This window comes from Etheostoma spectabile, chromosome 23 (genome assembly GCF_008692095.1).
Source record: "Etheostoma spectabile isolate EspeVRDwgs_2016 chromosome 23, UIUC_Espe_1.0, whole genome shotgun sequence".
NCBI lineage: Eukaryota > Metazoa > Chordata > Actinopteri > Perciformes > Percidae > Etheostoma > Etheostoma spectabile.
In genome coordinates this window covers 23,419,294-23,440,083 of record NC_045755.1, presented here as the reverse complement: position 1 = coordinate 23,440,083, position 20,790 = coordinate 23,419,294, and the positions used below count along the sequence as shown (strand labels likewise).

The 20,790-nt window shown below is 40.2% G+C and overlaps 1 protein-coding gene, 2 non-coding genes and 1 pseudogene across 3 annotated transcripts in view; 3 read left to right on the top strand and 1 right to left on the bottom strand.

Moving 5' to 3' along the window:
• LOC116672880 (NACHT, LRR and PYD domains-containing protein 12) overlaps nucleotides 1-20,790 on the top strand; it is a 769,761-nt gene that overhangs the window by 114,365 nt on the left and 634,606 nt on the right. The gene's annotated exons all lie outside the window — the stretch shown is intronic.
• Nucleotides 1-20,790, top strand: part of LOC116672882 (zinc finger protein 271-like) — a 643,109-nt pseudogene that overhangs the window by 77,986 nt on the left and 544,333 nt on the right.
• On the bottom strand, nucleotides 6,249-6,321 carry trnak-uuu (transfer RNA lysine (anticodon UUU)). Its single transcript has one exon. It is a non-coding gene; the product is annotated as a tRNA-Lys (tRNA).
• Nucleotides 10,378-10,449, top strand: trnae-uuc (transfer RNA glutamic acid (anticodon UUC)). The gene has a single exon. It is a non-coding gene; the product is annotated as a tRNA-Glu (tRNA).

The window sequence follows — 20,790 nt, the reverse complement described above, 5'->3', positions numbered from 1 at the left end:
CAAAGTCCTCTGTTCTTCAGAGCAATGTCTGGAGCGAGCCATTTTGCTGAGTATTTCAGTTTGCACTATAACCAGCATGCACAACATGTACTTCCTTCCTTCCTTAAATATGTATATATACAGTATATAGATTAAATATGGGCCATAACTGACACCTGTTTCTTCACAGAATCAATCAGCTCACTGCTATTATTATGAACATGCTCCTTTCAATTACAGATTCAATTCCACAGAATGAGCAGCATGCATGTCATGACTGTTGGTTTGGCCTGTGTTTGTCAGAGGAGTCAGTGATGCTCAGCAGTTTTATTCCAGAGCACAGCAGAAAGCTCTGCTGAGCTTCAGAACTGCTTGAGGAAATGTAACCCTAACCCAACAACCTAAAACAAAAGGTCAAAGGTCAACTGGTGCCCCTCATTGCTAATGCCTATCAGGAACAAGGGTTCCAATTTACTTTACTGGAGTAGAGCTGTTCCAGCAACATGAAGACAACATGGTAACCCCTACAGATACCAGTGAAAGCTAAAAATCTGTGGGAATATGTTACATTTACAACTTTCCCGCCACAAAAAATCCCGGATGGTCCCCAATTTGTTACCGGCTGGCTAAAGGCTGGCAACAAAATGGAGGCCACACATAAATTGATCAAAAGTAGTTTATTTATCACAAACTAACCAACAATGGATGCATGGATTCCCATAATGCAACTCCATAATAGTGATGTTGGCAGATAATTAACCCTCATGTTGTCCTCGGGTCAAAATGACCCGTTGTGCTATATCAGTGTTCTTTTTAATTCCCCAAAATAACATGATTGATTCCACACAACGCTCTTTGCCAAGTACAAATCTCTACTTTCTTATTCAATTTTATAGCATTTGGAGAAAACGTTGAAGGGTTTTTGAAATAGTATTGAGTAAAAGTTGACATATTCCAGTCTGTGATTATCATCAACATCCATTCCTTTAATTTTATTCTCAATAATTCCTAATTTCTGCTTTTCTCACTCAAACATTAGGTGTAATTTCCTGTAAATGAGGTTTATTGACCATAAATTAAATAAAAAGTTAATAAGTTGGTGTAATGTATTGTTAAACGTCAAAAAAGTGACAAAAACTGAAGAAAAATTTAAAACATACAAAGTCATACAAAGCCTCAACAAAAGTGTTGATTTTCAATTTTGACGGGAAGACAACACAAGGGTTAAGAAAAGTATTGTGTCAGTCAAACAATGTTCCATAAACATGCTCTAAATGTTGTTTCTAGTTTAAGATAGAGCTCTACAGCATGGCACCTCACTAACTCACTCTCTTGGTTTTTCTCTGTTGATAGAAACGGAGAAGAAGAGGAGTCAAACATCACCGCTGTCAGCAGTGTGACAAATCCTTCACAACATCAAGATATTTAAAGATTCATCAGAGAGTTCACACTGGAGAGAAACTGTACAGCTGTGATCAATGTGGGGCAGCTTTCACACTACAGAGTACCCTGACAAGACATCAACGCATTCACACTGGAGAGAAACCTTACAGCTGTGATCAATGTGGGGCAGCTTTTTCTCAGAGTTGTGACCTTAAAACTCACCAGCGCATTCATACTGGAGAGAAGCCGTACTGGTGTGAGCAATGTGGGGAAACCTTTTCTCATAGTGGTAGCCTTAAAACTCACCAGCGCATTCACACTGGAGAGAAGCCGTACAGCTGTGAACAATGTGGGGAAACCTTTTCTCAGAGGAGTCACCTTACAACTCACCAGCGCATTCACACTGGAGAGAAGCCGTACTGGTGTGAACAATGTGGGAAAACCTTTTCTCGGAGTAGTAGCCTTAAAAAACACCAGCGCATTCACGCTGCCTCGTTGTGAACATGTTTCAGAGCCAAGCTGTTTCCTCCTCCTCATGCCCTGATAGCTGTGTTGTTATATTCTGATCTTCTCTCCACATTGAAGGCTGACCAGCAGTAACTTTATCTTCTGAGCAACATGTATGTTATTGTGGATCAGCTGGACTGTTTTCTGCCTTTCCTCAGAACCCTTTAACATTTAGGCACCAGAATCGGTGCCTGAACCCATCCTTTTAAAAAATATATTTTTCAAATGCATATGTTTAAAAAAAAAAAGAACAATAAAAGACAGTCAGCAACATTCAAGAACAGCTTGTTTAATCCTATATGGTCCAAATTAAATGTAAATAAAAAAATGTAATAACATATTTCTCCAGTAAATTGCTGCTAAATGACAAAAACAACCACTAGATGGAAAAAGGCAGCCCTGGTATTTCAGTAGCACCGAAATGAGGCCCCAAAATCCCCGTTACTATTCGGTCCGATAGATACCGGGTCTTAAGGCACCGGTGCCGTACTAGCACCGGGTTTTGGTACCCAACCCTAACCACAATGTACCACCGTGGGAAGGAGAAGGCCCAAAGGCGAAACATTAAGACGTTTAAAGACATGTTTGAAACTTTTTTTATTTTGGTTTTATTTTGTAAAAACCTTCTTCTCATCTCTAGAAACATACACATTTTTTTGGGCTGACAGGATGTCAGTGTAATTTTCATTTTAGGAATACATTTTTGTCACCCTTATAATGTAAATTGTTCCAAACAGTCCTCTCATCATTACCAACACACTAGAAGTCGGCCATTTTTAATTGTACGCGTTCAAGTTATTGTTGTTTTGTAGTTTAACATGTTTTCCTACTTTGTGGAATTTCATTTAATAATCTTTGACATTTCATATTTTCTGTGACTGAATGTGGTTTTAAATCTGTTGAGGTCTGTTCAGACCAACTGCCATGCTTTGCTTGTTTGCAAGACATGATGTCTCTCTCTCTTTCTCTCTCTTTCTCATGCACGCAACAAATTCTCTGGGCAGGCAAAACAAAGAAAGGAGAGGTAACCTTGGTCCTCATGACATCATAAGGGGAGGATTCCAGATTGGTCCATTTGAGCTTTCATTTTCTCAAAGGCAGAGCAGGATACCCAGGGCTTGTTTTACATGTAACACCATTTCTAACCACTGGGGGACCATAGGCAGGCTGAGGGAACTCATGTAAAAGACCTTTTGAAGTGACATTTTCATGCCATGGGACCTTTAACCTCTCCTTGAGAGAGAGTCTGCATGTAGGTTTATGTTTGTATTGTACTGCTAAAATTGCCTAAATGTTTAATAAGGCCAATAAAATGCAATTAGTTTACCTTGTTATGAGTGCAAGCCTTTTTCTCAGCTAAAATAAAACAAGGTGCTCTTCTGAAAATGCAAAATCTAAATCAGTTCAGCCATGACTCTAAGTGGTTGTGTATGCCAGATTTAAAGTGATTCCCTCTAGGAGTTCAGAGATATTGCATTCACAAGAATCGGATGGACAGACATGAGGATACAGTCACCTTAAACCTTTGACCTCCAAAATATCAATTGATAAATTTGAAGAAATTCCCTCCAGAAATTCCTTCCTCGCTCCTGTGTTATCACGTTCACAAGAATGGGAAGTGCGTACATATGTGGAAATGGACGGACGACCCTAAAGCATAACACTTCTGGCCACGGCTGGCGGCAAGACAAAACTAACTAGAGACAAAAAAAGAGGTGGGGTTAAGGCCTGACAGAATAGAGAATATTGTTAAAGTTTCTGTAGAGCAGGAGAGGAGTTGTTTTGGAGAGCGAGACTTTGTTGAAACAAAATAAAGACAGCTGTGCAACTGAGTCAAGGTTTAGAACATGGTGAGATTTAATTATTCCCTGCAGAGAATAACCAAGTGGTAAGACAGTTTTCACAGAGTTAACGCAGTAACAGTGTGACAACCTCTTGCAAAATTAAAACAGTAGAATCCCCGTCTTATATCCTGTTTCCCCTAGAGAAGAAAATGTTTGTAAAACACGTCATTTTCCCATTACATGGTCTACACTATTTGCCGCATCATGGACTCTAGACGTCACGGGCGGGGCTTCCAGTACCTCGTGGACTGGGAGGCTGACGGTCCTGAGGAGAGGTGCTGGATACCTCGGCGTCAAATCCTGGGCGCGGACCTACTCCGGGACTTCTATAGGCTCCATCCTGGTGCTCCTGGCAGTCCGCCCGGTTGCATTCGTCGGAGGGGAGGTACTATCATGACTCCAGCATCATGACTTGGTGTTGCCGTTGTTCTGGGTATCACAGCTGATTATCCACTACACACACCTGCTGTCACCTGCAGTCTGCACACCTGGTCGTGATCACCACCTCTGCTCCATTTAAACCATGACCTGACAACCATTCCCTGCCAGATCGTTAGCGTAATCATTTCATCCGTCAACTTCAACTACATTCCTGGACCTGCACTGTCCTCCTACCACCCATTCTATCCACTGCCCACCTTCCGGACTGACCCGTTGCTACACTGCTTTTTTTCAATAAATACTCACCTTATTATTCATAAACACCTTGTCCTGATCTGCTTCTGGGTTCCTGTTTTGACTTATCGTGACAGCATCAATGATCTCTTTCCATTCCACATTCTTCCAACGGCCTAATGCAGGTTTTTAGGCTGCCAAATAGGACACAAGTTACTGCAAATTTGTTTGTAGTAGTAGTTTATTTGAACATGTAAAATATTAAAATAAAAAAATATATTTACATACATTCATGCATACATATATATAATTAAAATGACAGATAAATAAAGCCATGTACTTCTCAGCACAATCTTCCAAAATTAAAAGTCATTCAAACAAAACAACTCCCATGTTCAAAAAGAAGTTGGAAGAAGTTCATAAACAACTTATCAGGTCCGACCCCCTTTCTCTACTTTTATCCTTTAGTAAATACAAAATCTTATGCTTTACTTATTGACACATCATAGACACAGATGCATACATACATACCTTCACACATTTACACGGTTTGTGTTTCTTTTCTTCCCTTCGTCCTTCTTTCTATACCCTCTATCTATAGCAGATTAAATAATAACAATTTCAATCTCCACCTCTGAAAAGTGCAGCTTCTTAGCCTTATTACGTCTGGCCATGTCATTAATTGTAGTGGCTAGGCCTCAAAACCGAGAATATATTGGGGCGTGATATTTAAATTGCATTTATCAATTATTCATTATGATCATTCTTACGCTCTGATTGGTGTGATATAAAAGTTTCATGAATCTCACGTGAAGCCTGTTGTAAGAGGATTTCTGCGCTCATATCTGCGCTGGTTTCTACGTTAGGTTGATAAATGAGGGCCATTAGCTCTAAGGATCTGCTTCAATACATAACTGAAGTGAGCACAATAATGAGTAGCACAATGGTGCAATTAGTTTACCTAGTCATAAGCTAAAGCCTTTTCCAAGACAGAAGAAAACAAGGCGCTCTTCTACAAATGCTCTGCTGGGAGTGCTTGAGAGCACTTTTGAGGTGCAGCGTGATTTTTGGCTGAGATGCTTCGGGTGGTCAGAACACGTGCTGCAGCAATCTGGATCAGCTGAAGAGTCTTCATGGATTTTTTCGAGCAGCCTGATACTAAAGATTTGCAGTAATCCATCTTAAAGTAACAAATGCATGGACTAGTTTTTCTGCATCAATTTTAGACAGGATATTCCTGATCCGCTCATCGAGAGACGGCAGCGTCTAACTCGCACGTAGGCGCCCGTCACGCTTGTCAAAGCCGTTGTCACAGCGAGGAGGTCCTGTCACAAGGGGCCTAGAGGAGGACGGGGATTCGGAACCGGACACACCAAGGGTGCAAAGCAAAAGTTACCGGTGTCAGCTCTGTCCAGAGAGAAAGGACAGCAAATCACACATTGTGTGCGGTGGCTGCAAGAGATACATCTGCGGAAGCTGCACGCGGGCCTACTACTGTGCCGAGTGCGTTCGCCCGTAGCCTCTTGGCCCAGGTGGACGAGGCCCCGAACAAACCTTGAATCAGTTTTGGATAAACACACACACACACACACACACACATACACCTGGGTCCCAGGAACCCAAATGGCAAGGCTGAGGCATCAAGGGTAGGAGAAAGATGACATCGAAGGATGAGGGCGCCACGGCAGTGGTGGGACGTACATATAATGGCATGAAAAATAAAACAGGGGGTCTCTGAGACCCAAAGGTGCCACGATGGCATTTGACATGGAATGAACGCGGTGTCTGGGGACCCCGAAGCAGAACGGCAGGCTAGTACAAAAGGTCACATAAGCTAAACATGTCCCTTTATGTCTGAGAGTGTTCTGGCTTGCCAAAGTGTACAACTCATCATGGCAGCAAGCAGAACGTGCAACTCTACGCCTGAACAGGGACTTGAACCCCGGACCCTCAGATTAAAAGTCTGATGCTCTACCGACTGAGCTACCCAGGCTTCTAAAACAAAGGGCTGTGGAAAAAAATAATCTCCTGAACTACAAATTGAAGTTTAAGTAAATGAAGACCATTAAGCTGTTGCCATGATCACGTTCTTCTGGACAGCAGGAGGGTAGACCATAATGTGCATAATGCCTGAGAACACCAGATGTTATTGCACAAACTGGTTGAAAATTGGCTAAATTGGCCAAAACAGTTAAAAAGCTCAAAGTCAAACAAAAGAAAAAAAACAATCTTCTGAACTACAAATTGAGGTTCAAGTAAATGAAAAAGATTAAGCTGTTGCCATGGAAGGAAAAATCTACCAGATGACTTGCTATCCAATCATGGAGATCAGCACTTCATACATATCCCACAATAAAGCTGTCGCCCTACCAAGGACTTGAGCTGTGGTATTCTTTTTCGCTCAAAACGTTGATAACCTAATTCAAACAACACGGCTCCAGACGAGTAAACTTTACTGCTGGTGGGTACAAAAAAACAGGGACTTGAACCCTGGACCCTCAGATTAAAAGTCTGATGCTCTACCAACTGAGCTACCCAGGCTTCTAAAACTGAGGGCTGTATGAAAAACAATCTCCTGAACTACAGATTGACGCGCAATTAAATGAAAACCAAAAAGCTGTTGCCATGATCACGGTCTTCTGGACAGCAGGAGGGTAGACCATAATTTGCACATTGCCTGAGAACACCAAATGTTATTGTACAAACTGGTTGAAAATTGGCTAAATTAGCCAAAAAGGTTAAAAATCTCAAAGTCCCAACTCATCATGGCCACTAGCAGATTGTGAACATCCTGCAAACCTGCATGAAAGATGACGTTAGTGAGCACTTCATACATATCCCAGAATCAAGCTGTTGCCTTACCAGGGACTTGAGCTGTGGTATTCTTTTTCGCTCAAAACATTGATAACCTAATGCAATTTAACGGCTCCAGACAAATAAACTTTATTGGTGGTGGGTACAATAAAACAACTCTCCATCTTGATCCGCTTCTTCTTGACAGGAAAAATCCACCAGATGACTTGCCATCCAAGCAGGGAGATGAGTACAGAGATTTGAGTGCTATCGAGAAGGATGTAGGTTGGCCATAGTTCATTTAGACGTACCAGCAACATTGTTTTGATAGAAACCTGCTTGAAAAACAGCCACAATTCTTTTTAAAGACTTATGCATGGAACACAAATTATATGGCAGTGTCTGAAGTAATAAGGCATGTTAAATGGACAGCTCATCTAGCAGGATGTGCATCTCTACACCTGAACAGGGACTTGAACCCTGGACCCTCAGATTAAAAGTCTGATGCTCTACAAAATGAGCTACCCAGGCATCCAAAATAAAGGAAGTGACTGGAAATGATAGGCTTTGAGTTACATGGAGGATACACACTTTGCATTCAGTCTCGTAATCACCATAAAAATTAGGGATCACTGTAATTTGAACTTGTGTTGCTGCAGTCAGAGTATACAGTGCTCATCCTGAATGGGCCAGTATAGTGCATCAGAATTGCTTGTTGAATGGTCTATTAGCTTTGGAACCCCCCTTTCCCCACAGCTCTCAATTGTCAGAAATGGGTGGGGGAGTGGGCACTGTGTCAGAACCCTTTCTGTGTAAAAAATAAATAAATAAAAAAAGCAGTCTCTTGGATGAGAGACAAAACTTCTGCGGAGGACCTTTTTACCAAGTCCTGATGCCTTCAAGGTTCAAGGAGTCTTTATTACCCCGGGGGGCAATTTGTTGTGCAGCAGCACGTAACATAAATAACACACAGGTTATACAAGACAACAGCCATACATCTAAAAATAAAATAAATACATACTACACGGAAGTCCATACCTCACATTGACTTATTAAAAAAGCCTATAGCAGCAGGGACAAAAGAGTTTTGTGTCTGTTTGTCCTGCATTTAGGCTTTAGACTGAATCCGTGAGTTTAAGTCAGCCAGAGGGTTGTGAGAAATATTGCCTCACACCTTATTGCAGCCTGTTCTTGTTTTTAAGCGTTGGGACAACGTTATTAAAAACTGACAGCTCCTCACTAAAATCATAAATATTAAAACAATTATAAAAAGTGTTCAGCTCATTTGAGAGGGGAAGGTGTGACATGCCATTGAAGGAGATCAGACACTTCTTAGGTTGCATCCCCATCGTTGCTTTCACACCCTCCCATGCAGGACGTGAGTTGCCCGTGCTAAGCATGTTCTCAACTTTGTCCATATAAGTAAGTTTTGCAAGCTTAAGTTCCTTTTTAGCTTGTTTTTGAAGTACTCTGTATTGAGTCATGTTACCTCGGTAGAAGCTAATATTTCGTTGATTAATTATGCTTTTGACAGATTTGGAGACCCATGGTATATTATTTGGACATATGCGTTCAGGTCGCAGTCTCCACTGGAGGCGTGGGTTCAAATCCCACTTCTGACAACTAGTGTTTTCATTTGGAACTAATGTCTGAGACATGATATTGGGAATAAAACACATAGCAATTCTTCATAATTCTTTAAGAGGACATGAATGTGCGTAAAAAACTCAATGGCAAGTTTTGTGAGCATCTTCATTGTCAACAGATGTAAAGTTACCATGTGTTTGTACACAGTAGACATATCTACTGCTGTATTCACTGTCTGTGGCCAGTCCTTCAAAACCTGTTCTTCACTTGCTTTTTCCCACATCCTCTGAAAGCTTAACTAACTAAATGACTTAAGTTGGCCTATAATTGTTGCTTTTTCATCTTCGTTGTGATTGTTGTGTGCCTTCAATATCATACATGTGGATAATATGAAGAAACTGCCTAGCAAACCCTTGCAACCCTTTTAAAGGATCCATGGTGTAATGGTCTCTGAATCCAGCGATCTGAGTTCAAATCTCAGTGGAACCTGTTTTTAAGTTGTATGTATGCATTAGCTTAAGTTAATTGTAATGTATAGTTTCTGTTGTAATATCTATGGAGATTTGTGGTGTAGTATGGAACCATTGTCCTGTCTTTTATGTATTATGAAACTTATTGCCGCCTGTCTAAGCAGGACTCCCTGGAAGAAGAGTTACTGTAGCCCAATGGGATTGTTCCTGGTTAAATAAAGGTTAAATAAAAATAAAATGAATCTTTAATATGTCCAAACATTCCTCTCTTCATTACCGACATACTGGAAGTCGGCCATGTTTAATTGGATGCTCTCCATTTATTGTTGTTTGGTAGATTAACATTATATTTTCCTACTTTGAAGACTTTTCATTTCATATTCTTTGTCTGACATTTTCTATTCCCTGTTTGTATTTTCTGTGACTGCATGTGGTTTTAAATCTGTTGGAGTTTCTTCAGACTAAAGCAAAGACACTGATGATGTCATCCAAAAGAAACATAAAGGACAGCAACCTGTTTCCAGAGGACACTAAAGAATGACGGAGCAGCAGGAAACAGAGCAGCTCAAATAGCAAACAGCTGATTTATTCATCTGACTCGTAGAATAACGCCAATGATTGACTTGTTTTAAATGTCTGGGAATGTGGAACAGCTCCATGCTGACTACCTGAAATAAAACAAGGCCACATGCTGATTATTGGGGACTTGATTTGATGGATTTATTCTTCCTGTTGTGAGTGTGTGACAACATTATGGGATGGATCCCTACAGAGATAGACCTTTTAGTTAAAGAGGAACATCCTTTTAGTTTAGATCCTTTAGTTTCCAACCAGACCAGAGTGGTGATTGTAGGAACAAACCAAGACGGCTTTTCATATATATATTTTCTTTTTCTTTTTGACTATAGTTGTGTTTGTTAATAATAGAAATCAACCTGTCAACATCTCTATTCGTCATAAAGTTCCGACGTTGAAATGGAGCTGAACACGGAGGAGGATTCCTCCCTAACGGCCGCTCTGCTCTGCTCCGTGCCCCCGCTGTCCGGTAATAGTTAAAGCAGATAAAAACCTAAAGAACACTCAAAAGCTTCAAGATAAAACTTACTTAAGAAGCTTCTTCATTCACGTTCAAGAGAAGGCCTGTTTCCAGCCAGACTAAGAATTGATTCATGCAATCCCTGTTATTAATATGTAGTCAGTCCCATATGGTCTAGTGGTCAGGATTCCTGGTTTTCACCCAGGCGGCCCGGGTTCAACTCCCGGTGTGGGAAATTGGTATTAAGATGGCGAAGGTCTAAGAAAGATCTGTATGATCAGTGTCTACGTATGTACCCCATTCCCTGATATTCATGTCTGAAAAACTGTCTCATATAGACATGATATATGTCTATATAATAAGTCATTATAAAAACAATAACTAGACATGTTGGTGGTGAAAAAACTGAATGCTGGACTTCTTGCTGTGTTTTATCAACAAGTGATGTATGTATTTATGGGTCCTGTTCCTGGCATATCTGTGGATGCATTCATAAAATCCCAGTTATTATTCAACTTGTCAGTCTATATGGTCTAGCAGTCTGGATTCTGCCTAAATAACCTTCACTCACATTCTTAAGGAGTCCTCTGGAGACTACAATTGGTAGATCGGAGAAAGCTTTCAGTTAGTTTGATTTTACATTCATTTGGCCTAAGTGGTGCCCAAAAGTTCTTTTGGTCCTGCTCCTAAAGACTTCTAATAGTAAGGAAAACCCTGGACAAATGGCAGATACTGCATTGGCAACATTCAGATGAAGTAGAGAAGGACAGTTTTTATTCATGCAGGACTAGAGTTCGTCTTTGCCAGCTGAAAATTCTCATACCGGGGGTTGAACCCACAACTTAACAACTTGTGGAACCGACCTTGAGTTGCTTAAAGATGGAGCTCCCGCTCATAAATCATCACCCAGGAGCAGTCTCTGTGGCGCAATAGGTCAGCGTAGTTGGCTGTTAACCGAAAGGCTGGTTATTCAAGTCCACCCAGGGAAGTTTGTTGCTTAAATATCCTGGAGTGAGCCTTCTCTGGGATTTATACTTCTGTAGAAGACCATAGAGCAGCCCAAAGATAACCCAAGTGGCCTTATGTCTATCAGAAGGTGCAGTTCTGCAAACCATGTACATAGTACTTTTTAATGTCATCGGTATACAGGTCACTTGATGTAATACAAGCAAATACATAAGGCCCCACCCAAAGGTTTTGTGATACGCGGCGTGCAACTGTATGTCAATGATCAAGCTTGTTGCTGTGACCAAGAAACCACCAGCAAAATGACTGATACATCATCAGTCAGCCATTGCTCCCCCACTGCTGCTGTATGTGGACTGTGGCTGCTGCATCAGTGAGGGGTCCAGCAAGCTGCAGACAAGGTTTGGAGAGTGGCCAGACCTCCACATACGGCTGGACATCTGGCACTTCATGCGAAGGCTGGCTGTCAGGTGTACCACTGATGCTCAATCCCTCTACCCCACCTTCATGAGCTGTCTCTCTGCTGCATATTTGAGTGGGATGCAGGAGATCTCTCTCTGTTGCGACGGGCAAAGACAGAGCAGCTCAGGCAGGAGGGTGTGCCAGCCATGACTGATCGTGCGGTGGATGCAAAGATCAGTAAGAAGGAGCTGAGCCAGTACTGTCTCAAGAGGACACGAGGTGAGGAGGCTACCATCTGCAGGAACTGGGAGGGGCAAACGGGAGGGACCTCATGGGGTTACCACTGCTGGACCAGGTTTATAGAGCTGTAAGGCAACCAATATGATGACTTGAAGTGAGGTAAACTCTTATGACATCGCTTGGTTAAGAAAATAAAGTTATAAGAGGCTTGGTAGACTCCTTTCTGACTCTGCTTTTTATATCTGTACTCGCAATGCCCTGTTTTTAATGACCACCCAATCGTAAGTGTTCAATGTGAAATACTCATTCATTGCCAAAATTGTCGGTAACTGTGACGGGGCTAGGGATGAGCCGAGTACTCGGCTGAAACGAGTATCCGGTACGGATACACCACTTTTGCCGAGTACAAGTATCATACGAGTAACGCAAGTCAATATCTGTACTCGGATTGAATGAAAGTCTCCATTGACTGTGTCTCCGTTCTATGATAGGCTAGTCCCAGCGCCCCTCCCCTACACTATTTTGTGATAGGCTAGTCCCAGCGCCCCTCCCCTACACTATTCTGTGATAGGCTAGTCCCAGCGCCCCTCCCCTACACTATTCTGTGATAGGCTAGTCCCAGCATCCCTCCCCTACACTATTCTGTGATAGGCTAGTCCCAGCGCCCCTCCCCTACACTATTCTGTGATAGGCTAGTCCCAGCGCCCCTTCCCACACACACAAATTCTTTCTGTTGCCGTGTGCCGCTCCGCTCACTCGGACACAGACCACGGAGAAGTGAACAGCTGTCCCCTTCAGGTCTGCGGGGATTTTCCGTTAACATTTAAGGTTTCTTCAAGCTTCAGTTTTGTTTTATACTTCAGTTTGAACTAGTACCTAGCAACCAGGAGACTTCTGGTAATGTGGGGTTAGACAGAGTGCTCGGTAGAATGCGACTCGTGTTACATCTCTGCCGACGGAGTTTTTTTTTGTTTTTTTTAAACTGCCTGCTGGCTCTAACCAGTTTGTTTCAGTGTCTGAAACTCTCTTGCTGTGTTTTATAAAAAAGTAAAAGGCAGTTTAGTATAAATAAATAATATTACAAATTAAGATACACACACAAACACATTCCAACCCCCGCCCCCCTGTCTCTCTTTTTGTTTCTGTCTTTGTCTCTCTCTCTCTCTCTGTATCTCCTACTCACTCACAGACACACACACTCACACATACCTGGTGTGAAAACAAAAAAGAACCAAAAAAAAAAATTAAAAGTTAAAAAAATAAAGTTATATTATTGAGTATGAAAACTCTTGTTCATTACATTTTACTTAATAATTGCAACCATGTTGTTGTATTTATTGTTGCAAAACTTGTTATATACTGTAGTTCTATATAGTTTGTTTGTTACCATGACAACACCACTGATCTGAAGCTCAATGCTAATGCTGTCATGGAAATAGTTCTAATCAGCAATAAATATAACAATTTCTGATCAACCCATATCAATAGCATGCTTAAAATAACATACGGTTAAAGTATGATTAAGCACAACATATTACAGCTATATTATAGGCCTATCATAGGCTATGTGGTTATGTTAGTGGAGGTAAAGTTAACATTAAACCGTTACCTTTACATTTGCCCATCTAGCTAGATAACATTTAGGCTATGTCTTTTAAAAAACAAACAAAAAAAACACCCATTCTACATGTCGGGTGACAGGAATAGCGTCTTTAAGTAACGTTAATGTGGTGGAGGGAAAGAAAAAAATAATCTTTGTAGTTTTTTTAGCTAAAAAAGATATGTGCTAAATTTAATTCAATGTTAACCACATTGAGCTCTAGTTTTGGTGGAAAATTCAGTGTCTCCAGCATTTATGGAGAGCAGTTTTTTGCCTTGGCTTCAGGGTTTGGACACTTAAAACCATTGTGATGTCCAGCAAAGATTTGCCTCAGTGTCTTACTTTGCAGTAGTATTATTGCTTTCTGTAATGTGATATTTCATAGAATTCATCCTTTTTAGTGTGTGAGACCTAAGCTAAAGAGTGTGTAACTCAAAGAATATGGTGTTAGGAGTTGAGTCTATAGCTACCATGGTTTATGGGGGAAAAGAAAAGTAAAATTTAAAAATCTATTTTCCTAGCCGCTTAAACTTAAATTTGACGGATTGTTGAACAAATTATTTAAGGACTCTTTATAATGGCATAGTGATTAACTTTTAATACATCACATAACATTCTGTGTTATTCTAACAATATAAGAGTTACCTTAATTATACTAGTTACCTGCATACCTACTAATGCATGCCAAGCATTTTTTTTATCTTGTTGTAATTGTGTTAATAACCCCAAGCATGGACTTTAAAATATAAATTTTCATCATTTCAAATGTAGAACAACAACCAGTGACTAGAACAACTGAGAGAGACGAGAGGAAGAAGAAAGTCTGACCCCATCACCCATAGGAGCACATGATCCCTTTCAACAATCTATCCTCATACAACAAAAAGTATGTACAGGTGTACGTTTTGCAACCTGTGGACTCCAGAATACAGAATATTCAGCAGACATGTGAAAAAAACTTCAGCACATGGCAAAGTTTGCATGTGGAAATGAGCAATGTCCATAATCCCACATGCACAGGAACCACAAACAGTCACAGATTAAAAACGCACTCAGTTCAGTGGTACCCTTGTTTGTGAAGTTAAAGGATGTTCCTTTGTGGCTGATCACTTCTCAGCTTTGTGCGCTCATTTGAAAACTCACATAAGAGATGGAAAGAAAGTTGGCTGTCCCTACGATAACTGCAGCAAACATTTCAGAGTGAGAACATCCTTTGCCACAGGATGTGCCATCCTTTGGAGCAGGGGCCGAAAAAGCTGGCCTCCAGCTGGAGGGTCTGCCGCCAACAGGCGAAGAGGCTCCAGCGACAGGACACTTCTGGCAGGTTCTACGCCCTAAATCTGTTTGTGGCAATCAACCACCGTTTCCAGCAGGTGTCAGCTACCCCGGAGGGAGCTACTGCCTCAGCCACCCCCTCCACCCCCTCTACCTCTCCCACCGTCTCCTCCTCAAAACGCCGCCGGCAGGACACCACGGAGGAAAGCTCCAACTCATGTGGACGAGGTGGAGTACCAGGAGTCCGGGTCCTCTGCCGTGGAGTAGGAGATGGAGGAAACAGAGGAAGAAGATACCAGTGTAAGTAAAAACTAGACTTTAAAAACACACTTTGTTCTCCAGACACCCACAGTTGGGGATGGACACTTGGGGTTAAACACTGAAAATGTCACGTCTTTAAGGGGAGGACAGTTGTAGGGAAGCCCAAACCAGAACATTTTACATTTTTGTAATAGGGGATTGACTTTTCCCACGAGTCCTTCATAAAATACAAAAGAGTTTACAAATGATCTACCTCCCTATACGTGAATGACAAGTGCTAGAATGCCCAAACCCACACAGTTGTTCTCTGGATCAGCAGGCCATGCAGGTGTGGAGACGGAGGAGGACAATGAGGAAGACGATGAGGAGGACGCCAGGAGGAAACCATGTTCTGTAGGTTAAACCTAAGCTTTAAAAGCTTTGTTCTATGACACCAAACATACATACGTGGACACGCTCTAAGTTTGTTTTGTGTCTATGCTTCCTCAACAGACGCCCAGCAAGAGGCCGGGCACACCTGGGTGGAATAGGAGCCTGAGCCCCACCCAAGGGTTTCAAAAGACTGTCAGAGAGGACCAGGAGGGCGGCAGCCAGGTCAGCAGAGAGGAGAAAAACTGAAGCGGAGCAAAAGATTCTAATGAAATATAGGGCTAGGAAAATGAAGAAATGCAAAATTAAAAATGAATGTTGTAGAAGCTGCAAGGGACACACACACACACACACACACACACACACACACACACACACACACACACACACACACACACACACACACACTACATATATTTGGTTAGTTTTTTAAATGAAGAGCTATTTAGAGATTAGTTAGTTTTAAGTTATTTGCTTTGTTTTTTAATCAATACAATGATATATATTTATATATACACTGTATATGTCTTGTATTAACAGAATATACAATAAGAAAAATAAATATAGATAATCTGAGTTTACCATATAGACAGATATGTGCAGTGTGGAAACATTATAAGAATAGTAAGAAGAGTATGTGCAGGCTGAATAGTATGAAGAGCAGTAGAATATGGAAATGTATAGAGCTATCTCACCAGGTCTCTAAAAAGTTAATTTACAATTTTAAAAAAAGGACATAACATAATTAGAATTAAGCCTCAATATAGCAATAGCAATATATATTTTTTGGAATTGCAATATGCTTGCAACGACCCAGATGTTCCCAGCACACCCTGTTCCCCCAGTTGATGGGTGCCATTACTGGGATAAGGACAGTGGTGTGCCGGGAGCATTGCCGAAGGAGGGCTGCCGAGAGCCGGGAGCGATGGCTCCAACAGCAAGTAGAGCAGCAAAAGACGCAGAAGGAAGCTGCAAACAGTAAAGTGCAACAACTCCAGCAGGAGCTGGAGTTGTTGCACATTGCTGCAGCGTTCAATAGAGATGGTAAGTGTTTAGTTGCGCTGCATATTGTCACATTTATGACTGTGATAGTATGGGTGTACAGTACTATCTGTTCAAAAAAAAAAAACTAGAGTAATGTAAGTGGGTGGCCAGACCAATAACAAAGAATTAAGATAAAATAGACTTTATCAATACCACACTGGGAAAAAATCCCTTGTTACAGTTGCTTGAAACAAAATCATGCACATCAAAAATAATAGTACGTAAAGTATTATAATACTTTTTTATTTAACCAGGTAGACCACTGAGAACTGATTCTCATTTGCAATGTCAACCTGGCCAAGGAAAGTATGAGACGTGCAAGACAACATATTTCACATGTTTCACATTTAATAAAATACAATACTACAGATTACAGTAGAACACATAAAGTAGAGATTTATTTGGTATTACAAGGCCAGCGCAAAGTGAAGTGTAAGAAAGTCAATGTATATGTAAAAGTTATAAAGTAATAACAGAATAAACATGAATCACTAGTGACATACTGTACTGTAGTAAGAGTCAGCATACAGTACATGTGCATTGTGGTCTGTAATTCATAAATAAACATGCATTTTCCTGCATATTCTCAAGTGATAGCTCATGTTACATGGTTGTTACTCTTTTAAAAGGATAGGCTATTATACTATGTTTCTCAAAATCAACTTAAATGTTTCTAGCAGCAATACAGACATTTACCGTCCAGGAACTGACATTATAAACACCACTATACAGGATCTGGAACTCATCGACAATTTAGCACATATAGTGTGTGAAATATGTTTTGTTAAAAGGGTTATTAGAAGATTATTTTGATGCACAAAGCATACTTTTATATTGATTTTTTTTGCAGATGCAGCAACAGAGGCAGAGCTGAGAGAGGAGGGAGAGCCGAGAGAGGAGGCAGACCTGGTGGACAGCTACATTTCTTTTGCTTTTCTATTTCGTTTTTCACTTCTTTTTTTTAAATAAAGGTTTTATTGATAATGAGTTTCACAAGGTATTGTTTTGGTTGAAGTTGAGGTTGGTGTCCCAAACCTAGCATCATACTGTGTTTCAAATTAACTACAAACCTTTTTCTTAGAGAAAATACAAACTTAAAATTACAACCATTCAGACATCGCAATTCAAAACATAAAGTTATAGTAAGGAAATTGCAACTTATATAACATAAGATCAGGTATCAACGGTAAAAAAAACAATATAAACAAAACCATGAGGTAGACAGCATAGTAATAATAAAAGAAATATAAAGAAAATAAATATGACAGATTAGCAATCACGTATATATATTGTGACAACAGGTATTCTTAATTATATCAGATATATTTATAGATTTTTATTTGTATCTAACTTAAGAGACTCAAAATTTATGTCAAATTTGGAATAATTTAAAGCAAGGTCTTGAATTGGAAAATTTAGATTCATGTATATGAAACTTCCCTAATAAAATAAAAAGATTAACAATATTGCAAATATTTCTATCTTTACACTCAAAATATGTAATATGTTTCCCTTCAAGTGTGATTCTATGTGTCTTTTTAGAAACCATAAAATTTTCAAAACTTTTCCAGAACGTAAATATAATAAATATATAATATAAAATAAAAATAATACAAAATGAACAACCATAAACGAGATGAGTTAACGATTCTTCTTATTAAAACTGCAATACTTGTCAAGTAGCATGAATTTCGAGGTAAACAAGTTTGTAGGGTATGTTTTATGCAATACTTTCAAATGTAATTCCCTCACTTTGTTCCAGATACAATATCTAAAAGGAACCAGCCCTATCTGTTTTGCAGTAAGAAGGGCCCTCTCTAGTGTGTGTGTGTGTGTGTGTGTGTGTGTGACAGCAAGTCAAGTGTCTCATCCCTTCAGAGAAAGACCTTTTTATAACCTATTTAAGACCTTTGTGTTTCCCAGAAACAGAAAGCTATGACGTACCTAGCACTAAACCAACCAGACTCCATTTAAAAAACAGTACTTTTAGCGTGAATAAAGCCAACATATGTTCACGTGGAAATCGATAAAGTGTGTGTTGATTTCTACCAACACTAGAGTTGTGATGATTGGAAAAGTGTGATTTGGGAGAAACCGTGCTTGATATATGAACGCCCATTCAGCTCAATAAACACCAAAGTCTTGTCTTCGGTTTTAACTTTTAATTATGTTTCTACGTTAAAGTATGGTGATGCAGCATGGCCCCAAAGAGGTGTTGTTTTGAGCGATGTTGAGTGATTTCCCGAAGATTTCCCATTGAAGTCTGTGAGGAATTTTGCACCGTTTTTTGCAGATTGCAGATTTTGCAGATTACACACGTTTTCATGTATTTTGTGGGCACGTGTTGGCAACGCTCCTTAACCTATAGTAGCCTACTAACGTTAGCTACTTTATGACAGCTGGCTACTATCCGGTTAACAGTCAGCTAGCATGTCTATGCGCTCTAACTTAGCTTAATGTTTTAAATCTCGGAATACTTAAGTAACGTTAATTAATGTTAATTATTATTAAAGTAGTTTGTGTAAAGCTGCTTTTCAGTAGATGGCAGCTGATTAGATGTCAAAACAACAATAACAGGTTTACTAACGTAACTTCTCTATAGTAATTAATTACGTTAAAGAAAAAATACAATTAGTGCAGAAATGCATCCCTTTCTCTATTTCCCTGAGACAGTGAACTAACTATAAACCAGCAGGAGTAACCGAGCTCCAGCAGCTGGTTGCTAGTCTTTTAGCTCGTGATATACGTTCCAGCTTTCAGGGCCAATGACTTACGCTCCCCCAATAAGAGGATCCTGACGTGTTGTTTCATGTTTCCTCTCTGTTTGACAGAGAGTCAGACACGCTGCAGTATTACAGTGATATTTATTTTTATGTAGCTTTGCTAGGTTTTAAGTATATCTTTATCCCATAGTTAGTACAAATAAGAGGAGTCACATTGTAAAGTAAATGTGTCTGAAGTTACCATGTAAATTGTCTGTAACGTTAGCTTGCCACTTAGCTAGCTATGGTAAAACATGCTAACGTTCATTTTCTTCAAATCGAAGTTTACTGTTCTAAATTTAAACGTAGTGTCAGCAAAATGCGAAACGGTGATTGGTAATGCTTATCACTATTTAACGCTAACTATTAGCACATGTATAACCAAGTTTCTTAAAACATTTAGCTAACTGTAAAAACCATAATGCACCAATAATGTCGTGCTACTGTTTGCCCTGTCAGTCTCTAGTTGGTATATTTAACCTTGACATGCTGTTAAGAGCTAATGTTAGCAGAAATAAGCTTATTTAACTAAGTTACAGTTACAATAAAGAACAATGGACTGTTGTTGATTCATGTGTATTCTCCTAGATAATTAATAAAGTACAGTTACATGCTAGTGTGCATAGATATTTAACATGAGTGGCTTAAACGGAAATTGAGATTCTTTCTTTCTTTCTTTCAGAAATAGGATTGCTGAGAGCCACGATGGCAAGTTTGCCTTTACCTTAACCCACAGCAGTGTTTTATGTGTGGAATTTACATTGGATTGTAAAAGGTGAACTACACTATTTAATTCAATTTTAGATTAGATTATACTTTATTTATCCCACGACGGGGAAATTCTGTCGTTACAAGTAGCAGCATAGCAGCAACAGCAAAAAAAAAAAAAAAAAAAAAAATAACACACAAACAAGTAAGCACGAAAGAAATACAAGGCAAGAAATACAAGGCAAGAAATACAGGCAAGAAATAGACAATGAAAATATGGTAGACTGAGTAAGTAAAATGCCGTCAAACAAAAGGAATTTTAAAGTGCGGTTGCCATGATAAGAGAAACAATATTGCGGTGTAAGTGACGTTAAAAATTAAGTTGAATGTGTAATTAGAGCAAAGAAGCAAGAGTCGGTAGCATAATTTAAATTATATTAACCTGAGACCATAAATATTGAAAAGTAAGTACTTGTAATAAAATAATATAAATACCAATATTAAAGATAAACAGAAAGAGTGTGATGTAGATGGGAGAAAAACAGGAAGAGAAACTACAACACTATCAGGTAGTGCAGGCGTTGTAGAGTCTGACAGCGGCCGGGATGAAGGACCTGCGGTACCTCTCCTTCTTACACCGGGGGTGTATCAGTCTGCTGCTGAAGGAGCACCTCAGGGACCCCACAGTGTCATGTAGGGGGTGAGAGGTGTTGTCCATGATGGATGTCAGCTTGGCTAACATCCTCCTCTCCCCTACTTTCTCTATGGGGTCCAGAGGACAGTCCAGGACAGAGCTCGCTCTCCGGATCAGTCTATTGAGTCTGCTCCTGTCCCGGTCCGAGCTGCCCCCCCTCCAGCAGACCACAGCGTAGAGGATGGCAGAGGCCACCACAGAGTCATAGAAGGTCCTGAGGAGAGTCCTGCACACTCCAAAGGACCTGAGTCTCCT